Here is an 8,765-nt window from a genome sequence, read left to right as displayed (position 1 = left end):
TTGGCTGAGTCAGAAAGAAACTATTAGTAAATGGTAATATTGCAGTGGTTGTAAAATTTGGCTTTTAGAAATGCACAGGGATTTTTGAGTTCTACCCCTTCATTTCATTTTTCTTGTGCACTTAGGTAGAAAAAAATTATTGGCTAAGTCAATCAAGGGAACCTAAGATTAAAGCCAATATTTTAGGTAAAAATGGGATTTCTTAATTTTTGAAAGTCTGAGTTCCTTCCATCTTATTCATTAGGCCTAGGAGGCAGCAAAGTCTTACAGAAATGGCCCAATCTTACTAAAGATAACTTACAGTGGAACATTCCAGATGAACAACAATGCACTGAAGTGCATTTTTTTAAGAATGAGGACTTTCACATTAGTGTCGTCTAGGGATGCCTATTGATATGCAGAAACTTCTAAAAGGGTTTCAATATTTTTATTTAAAGACTTTATGAAAGGCAAATAAAAAACTTAAGTGACTAATTGATTAAAAATTAAATCTGCCTGCCCTTTAGCTTAGTTACTATTTTGATCCAAAGGAAATAGATTGCAGCACGAATTGGCTGATGTTAGTTAAGTAATGGGGTACATGTTACCTGAGTAAAGGAAGGGATTGGTTTAGCGGCCCTCCCCTCAGTAAAGTCTCTCTTGGTTAAAAGTGGATTAACGATGATGTGGCTCAACAGGAAGCAAGTTGAGCCTTACCAGTTCAATAATTGGTGCTAAGCAGAGTGGCTAATGTCTGTGTTTTGTCACATGTATTTTGCTCTGGCCAGAATGGAGAATGTTAATTTGGTTACTCCATGCAAACTCTTGGGCAGCATCTTGCAAAAATGAGAGGATTTTGCCTATGGTTCCATCATTTTCCTTTGTGATGCAGCTTGGCCCCTGGAGCTATTATGTGGAGAGCAGGATCGCTAGGGCCACTCAGGGAAGGGGAAACCAGAAATCTGACATGCCAGCAAAAGGGTAAGAATTTCCTACCAGTTAGACTTCTGGTGTCTCTCTGTGCAAACCAGTTAAATGAATTGTAACAATCACTGTTTATCTCTTCTGTAAAGTTTTGATTAATGCAAAAAATAATTCTGAGGCTAGTCTTGAGCTGTAGCAAATCTGGTGTATTTTGTGCTATGAATTTGTCTTTCTGTGTTGTTCTGTCATGAAGAGGGGTACCTTAGGATAGAACATGGGCTTAGGATCCCATAAGCTCACTGTGGAAGATGGCCCAGCAAGCTGGTAAGTAACAAACTTTGCTGCAGTTCCCTGAAGCAAACAAGCAAAAAAACTGGATGAGGTCTCCATCTTGTTTTATGTCTTAGGGAGTTTGGCCTTGTAACCATGTGGCAGTACTTTCTCTTGGTCTCTGCCTTCCAGGGAACACGAATTTTAGGGTTTAATGTCATAGTTAGCTCTAAAAATTATCTTGAGTAGTTAAAAGCCTTTGCAAGCTCAAAAATAACTACTCTAGACTCCTTCCAGGAAGGGCAGTGGAGACTGCCAAGTGCCATAGCTCAGTAGCTAAGGTTTTGTTTTTTCACACCGGTGGCCAGGGTTCAATTCCCAGCTTAAGGGATGTGTCTTTTCTGACTTAGGGAATGAGTCCTTTCTGGTTCGATATCTGTGTAATCTTTTCCATTTGTTGATTCTCTTCCCCTCCACAAACCATCTTGAATTTTTCTTTGAGCACCTAGGAGGGTACCTTTGGTAAACTTCAAAAGCCAGAAATATTGGCAGTTTGGCATGGCTATAGTCCAGTAATAAATTTAAAAGGACATTTTAAAAGAGCACTATGGTTACAAGGCAGCTTAATTGAAAGTGGATATTCAAGCTCTAATAGCCTGGGACTCCTTGGCAGAAACAGGAGGCACCACAGATTCCGTTTTGGAAAAAAACCTCTGTTTTCCTCATGAAACTCCAGGAATGGGAGGTGGATAGATCCCTCTGAAAATCTAAGGCTAAATATACCTTTAGTGATGGCTAATGGCAGTTATGGGGGGATTATGGGACTCCATGTTTGAATCAGAGAAACATGCTGTTAGCCACCTGCAAGGTGTGGTGACATCCCTACCCCCAAAGAAAAATAAGACTCCCATGGGGGATGGGCTATGTGCAAAAAAACAGGCTAATTGGTTTTGGGTAGCTGTGCAATAAAATGCATGGTAAAAGCATTGTACTGTCTTCTCCTATAACATTTCCCTCTTTGGGGGGATCTAAGATCTGATATAAAAATGAGACCCTTAATTTTAGGGATCTGTTTTTGTCTTCCAGCTGTGCCTGCTTATTAGTCCCTATAAACTGCATGTTTTCCTAGCTTTGTTTCTCGAAGGGCTCCACCCTGAGGCCAGTAAGCCAATTAAGAAACTGGCAAATGAAAAATTCTACAACTACTGGTTCTTCTTCTGTCTGTATAGTTATATATGTGTTTTATGTATAATGTTTATATAAAAGAGCTCTAATTAATCGGCTTAAAGAAAACTAAGCACTTAAATATTTTGAAAGAAAAAAGTCTAATGTCTTTTAATTCACGTAATCTTTGGGAAATAAAAACGGCTTTAAGAATTATTGATAAAATAAAGATATCTGGTCTAAATTAGTTCAGATATTAGGTCTGCTAAATGCTGTAAGGATTATGGGGACCCTGGGTAAAAAGCATACTCCAAACTCTTGGTATTATCCTCCCGATAGTTACAATAACAGTCTCTTTTGTGTGCTATATTCCATCAAAGGTTTTAAATGTTTGCATACAGCCATGGTGGTGTCTCTTCAACTGTAATGACAAGAGCTGAAAGAAATGTACAACCATGAGGGCACCATAACCTATGATTGACATAATGAGACTGGAAAACCAAAATGATGGTAACTAAGAGTGGCACTAAGGCCCGAAGTTTTGGTCACACTCTCACCTAAGTGAGAAACTGGCCAAAAACGGGGACTTCGTTTTTAAACAAAATTGTGAGATGGCATTGTTTTAGACTGAGCTCATACATTATACCCCAAATGACCAAACCAAATCAAAATGGAGTCACTCGTGCTAAATATGCCATAATCAAACTAACTCTTTAAGGAAACACATAGATCCTAGAACAGACCAGGTTTTGTTTTTCCCTATAAACAGGACGTTCCAGCATAAGGGAGTTACCCTTTACTCAGTCCTTGTTCCTACCTTAACAAAACTCACTGTTCTACTCTTTCCCAGTGGGTTTTAAGACCAAATAAGTACATTTGCAATGGTAACAGTTACATCAATGGCTAAAGTTTTGGTCAATCTCTTAAAATTGAGAAAGTGGCCAAAAGGAGGGAATTGTTAAAGGGAACTAAATATGGCCTGAGGACTCCATACTCCTATATTTGAGTCCTTCTGGATGAACTGCAACCTGATTTATAGGTAGACAAGATTGAAAACCTAATTTGGAAGTAGGCATCTGTAACAATAGCTGAGTCTTGGCCAATCCCAGCAGCCATACTTCAACCACTCTTACACTGCCAAGTGTTCGAACTGTGTTCAAATAAGACAAACACTGAGCTGTAACCAATCTACTTGTTTCTATACCTCACTTTCCTTTTTTTGTGCCTCATTTCCCTTTTTTTGTCTATAAATCTTCTTCCACCATGTGGCTGCACTGGAGTGTATCTGAGTCTGCTGTGATTCTGGGGACTGCCGTCTTTGTGAATCATTGATTGCTCAATTGAACTCCTTTAACTTGGCTAAAGTTTTTCTTTTAATAAAGGAGATGTGAGATATCAATCAAATACATTTAAGAACTACATTGGTTTGGTCCAGAAGGTGGGACAACTCAAAGGAAGAGGGGGCTTCCAGGTTATAGGGAGACTTCAACATTTTCTGATTGGCAATTGGTTGAAAGAGTTATTATCAATAGAAAAAGATGTCTGGGTTGCAATAAAAGGTTGTAGAGACTAGAGGTTTATCATGCAGATGAAGCCTCCAGGTAGCAGGCTTCAGAGAAAATAGATCATAAATATTTCTTATGAGACTTAAGGTCTCTGTTGATGTTAATGCTGCCGGGGTATGATAATGAGGCACGTTTGACCTCCACTTTCCATCACGGCTCCAACCAGTCTTTCAGGTTAAATTGTAGAGTGCCCTGGCTGAGGAGGGAATCCATTCAGATGGTTGGGGGACCTTAGAATTTTATTTTTGGTTTACAATAGTATTTTATTGTATGAATAAACAACAATTCGTTTATTCTTCTGTTAAAGAAAATTTGATTGTTTTCAGTTATGCTTCTTCTTTTTTTTTTTGAGACGGAGTTTTGCTCTTGTTGTCCAGGCTGGAGTGCAATGGCGCAATCTCGGCTCACCACCACCTCCGCCTCCCGGCTTCAAGCAATTCTCCAGTCTCAGCCTACTGAGCAGCTGGGATTACAGGCATGTGCCACCATGCTCGGCTAATTTTGTATTTTTAGTAGAGATGGGGTTTCTCCATGTTGGTCAAGCTGGTCTCGAACTCCTGACCTCAGGTGATACACCCGGCTTGGCCTCCCAAAGTGCTGGGATTACAGGCATGAGCCACCACACCCGCCCCCCCATGCTTCTCTTGCTCTCTACAATTTTTGTAATGATGAAAGTCTCTGGCAATTAGTGGATAAATTTGATTTTCCTTCCTATTAGTGCCCTCTCACCATCTGCTTCCAGCCTTGAACTCTGGGTTAATGTCTAATTCAGAATTTGAATTTGAAGGAAGCCAATTATTTTGATTAAAAAGTAATTTAATATGGTTATACTACTTACACAAAATTCTAAATTAACATAATAAATATACTTTATTATAAGTAGGAACCTAAAAGTGTAATCTCTAGCTTTGGAGAAATAAGTTTTAGAGATCCCCAATAACATACATGATGCCACAATTATACCTGCTGTCCTGATGCAAAGCCACTGCATAAGGTTTTACAGGTTGCATCTTCTATGAGGATGCCCATCAATGGGGAAAGTGGAGCACAATCACACTAATGCTGTGCTCTCCAACTCCGGACACTGAACTGGGACTGCTGGAAAGCAGTTTGCAGCAGATAATGAACCTCGTTTTCTAATTTTATAAAGAATACTTAGGTGAGGTAAGCTATGAGCTTGAGGAGGGTATATACCTGGAGAGTCTGTCTTTCTCCAAGTCCATCAAGAAAGCTATTTGGGATAGCTGCATGTCATTTCAAAGGGTCTGCCCTTACAGACATGAGTGTTTGTAATGAATAGCATATTTTTATAAAGATTCTTAAATACATTTACATATGGTGCTGCGCTCTTTTTTAATTTCTAAAACTTAAATGGAAAGACAGTAAATTCAAAATTTTGGGCAAATTTCTGTTCCAAGGAGGTTGTCACATGAGTTTGCCTTTGACGTTTTCCCTTTTTTTCTGAAAAAGAGCAAAAAAAGTCATTTAATTATGCATATATAAAATGAGTATTCACCCATTATTCCAGGGAAAAGCATGTGCTACATTAAAAAGAATCTTTTTAAGAAGACATAGAAATGGCTAATAGGTATGTGAAAAAAATGCTCAACATCACTAATCATCAAGGAAATGCAAATCAAAACCACAAGATATCACCTTCCACCTTTTAGAATGGCTATTGCCAAAATGATAAAAAATAACAAGTATAGATGAGGATGTGGAGAAAAGGGAACTCTTATACACTGTTAGTGGGAATGTAAATTGGTACAGCCATTATGAAAAACAGTGTGGAGGTTCCTCAAAAAATTGAAAATAGAATTAGCATATTACCCAGCAATCCCATGTCTGGGTATGTATCAAAAGGAATTAAAATCAGTATGTCAAAGAAATATCTGCACACTCAAGTTTATTGTAGCAATATTCACAATAGCCAAGATATGCAATCAACCTAAGGTCCACTGATGGATGAATGAATAAAGAAAATGTTGTATATATAGACAATATTAATCAGCATTAAAAAGAAAGAAGTTGGCTGGGCACGGTGGCTCACACCTGTAACCCCAGCACTCTAGGAGGCTGAGGCAGGCAGATCACAAGGTCAGGAGTTTGAGACAAGCCTGGCCAACATAGTGAAACCCCATCTCTACTAAAAATACAAAAAATTAGCTGGGTGTGGTGGAAGGTGCCTGTAATCCCAGCTACTTGGGAGGCTGAGGGAGGAGAATTGCTTGAACCCAGAAGGTGGAGGTTGCACTGAGCCAAGATCACGCCACTGCACTCCAGCCTGGGCAATCGTGTGAGACTCCGTCTCAAAAAAAAAAGAAAAAAGAAAGAAGTTATGTCATTTGCTAACAACACAAGTGAATCTTGAAGAAATGCTGAGTGAAAGAAATTAGGCACAGGATGACAAATGCTGCATGATCCCACTCACATAAAGAATCTTAAGTAGTTGAACTCATAGAAGCAGAAAATAGAATGAACGTTGCTGGAGGGGGACGGGGAGGAGGAAATGGGGAGATGTTTGTCAAAGGATTTAAACTTTTAATTATTCAGAATCAGTAAGTTCTAGAGTTCTAAAGTACATCATGGTGATTATAGTTAATATCGTATTGTTTACTATAATTTGCTAAGAGGATAGATCTTAAGTGTTCTCAACAGACACACACACACACACATGTAATTATGAGGTGATGATACATTAATTAGCTCAATTGTGGTAATCCTTTACTGCATATATATATGGTTGGTAAATGTGAATGGGTGTCCATATATGCTGATATTCTGTTTTGAGGTCAGCTAATGGTTTATTTTTTTCATGTAAGGATTTAGACTTTGCTATCTCTGAAAATCATCCCTTAATCCTGGAGGGAATGCCTGTGTTTAATCTTTTTCAACTAGTTATTTTATTAGGTAGGCAAGTAGTCTCACAGAGATTACAGAAAAAAAATGTTCAAGCCCAATTTTCATCCCAAGGCAGTGGATAAGATAGTAAAAAGGACTGGCCTGGACCACTGAGGCTTAACTTGGAGCAGTCTGATGGTGCCTCAGGCATGACTGAATACCCAGGCTTAGGGAAGATGCTCCTATCATGCAATTATGTGCTGCTGGATTACTCCATGGATGCTCATCAATCAAGATTGTCTGAGGATGTGAGGATAAGTGGGTGTTCTGAAAGCTTTGGAAATACCCACCATAAATCATTCTTGGAAGAGAGGACAAAAAACATGGGCTAAAAAGGAAAATCTTGCACTCTGGTGATGAGGGGTTTTTCCCCCTCTCTCTGAATTTGTGGTTATCACCTTGGATTCCAAATAGAGTATACATCGTTCTACAGAAGTAATTCACCCCCTGCTTCAGAGCAGTTGTCAGGGACCTGGACAAGGATACCCTATTTGATCTGTGAATGAGTCTGGATTTAAATCTACATGCATGTGGGCTGATCACATCTAGCAGCACTTTACTACCTGTGCTGTACTTATATTTCTTCCGTTATTCTTGAACTTTTGCAAAAATTGTTTAAATATGGAAAACTGTTCCAGCTATCATTGTTGAAAATTAGGGAAAGTGTTTGTCCCCTCATATGGAACAAAAGTAATCTTAGATTTTTAGTCTGTACATAAGTACTTCAGAAACTGTTGAAGTGGTCAGCAGTGGAGCCAGCCAAATGGATGGTTGAGCCACAAGAGACATCATTACAGATGTGTGAAATATATAAGCCTGTTCTGGGGAATCCAAAAAGTATTTGAGGAAGTAAGATGAATGAACAAATCAAAAAAACTGAAAAGGAAAGGAAAGGAAAGGAGGAAAGAAAGAAAAAGAATAGAAAGAAAGAAAGAAGAAAGAAAGAAAGAGAAAGAAGGAAAGAGGGAAGGAAAGAAAGAAGGAAAGAGAAAGAAAGAAAGAGAAAGAAGGAAAGAGGGAAGGAAAGAAAGAAGGAAAGAGAAAGAAAGAAAGAAGAAATGTACTTACTATAGAGTAGAGAGATGGGAACTTGAGTCATTGTCACTTAAGGACTGACAAATAAGATGACCTTGTTTTGTGGTTATAAGATGGAAAATACTTTGTCATATCTAAATATGTTCACTTTATTCTATTCTTTTGTAGGATATAGCCATCAAGGTTTGGTTTCTCTGTTCTTGGATGGCTTCTTACTGAAAGTGGAAATGTACTAAGCAGATTCCTACCCTTTTTATAGTACCAACCTGGGTAGGGGCTGAGGGATAAGAGTAAAAATATGAGGTTCTAGAAATTCAGATTACATTCTTTTCTCCTTCCATTTATTTACAGGTAAGTGAAATCTGCTTAAAACAAACATCAAGGACACCTTCCTAGGTGAAAACAATTATAAGGGTTCTCAAAAATGGGCAATTTGTAGGCAAGCAAGGGGTAATCATCATCATCATCATCATCATCAATTTATAGTAATAACTACCATTTACTTAACACTTACTATTTGGTTTGCATATATATTCTTCAATCCTTTTTACAATCTAAATAAAGTGTTATATTCCTACTTATTGTTATTGATGACCAAGCTGATGCTCAGATAAGTTAAGTGAGTTGGTTAATATAGCTTAGCTAATAAGTGACTGTATCAGGATTGAAACCTAGTTTGGACGGGTTCCAATGCCAGGGAGTATTTCTGCAAACCAGAATGCAGCCCAACACAGTTTTCTCTAGATTGTATATCTATGAATTCTTAAGTGCTTTTTTAAAAAAACTTTTATTTCATAAGCTAGCAAAGTTCTTTTCTTCTCATAGACCTGCCTATGACTCATTCATTTAATTGATAAGTCTAATTTGTCATTACCTATGGAGATGTCTCTGGAATCCCACCAAAGTTAGTCCATAATTTCCAATATG

At 38.2% G+C, this 8,765-nt stretch overlaps 1 long non-coding RNA gene across 1 annotated transcript in view; it reads left to right on the top strand.

The window, feature by feature from the left end:
* The first annotated feature begins 916 nt into the window (after positions 1–916).
* The window catches only part of LOC134760205 (uncharacterized), a 93,799-nt gene continuing 85,950 nt past the window's right edge, over positions 917–8,765 (top strand). Inside the window, exon 1 of the long non-coding RNA XR_010137153.1 lies at positions 917–960. This is a non-coding gene — a long non-coding RNA (uncharacterized LOC134760205). The remainder of the gene's footprint in view (positions 961–8,765) is intronic.

The sequence above is a fragment of the Pongo abelii genome, chromosome 16 (assembly GCF_028885655.2).
Source record: "Pongo abelii isolate AG06213 chromosome 16, NHGRI_mPonAbe1-v2.0_pri, whole genome shotgun sequence".
Taxonomy (NCBI): Eukaryota; Metazoa; Chordata; class Mammalia; order Primates; family Hominidae; genus Pongo; species Pongo abelii.
This window is presented reverse-complemented; position numbering and strand designations above follow the sequence as displayed.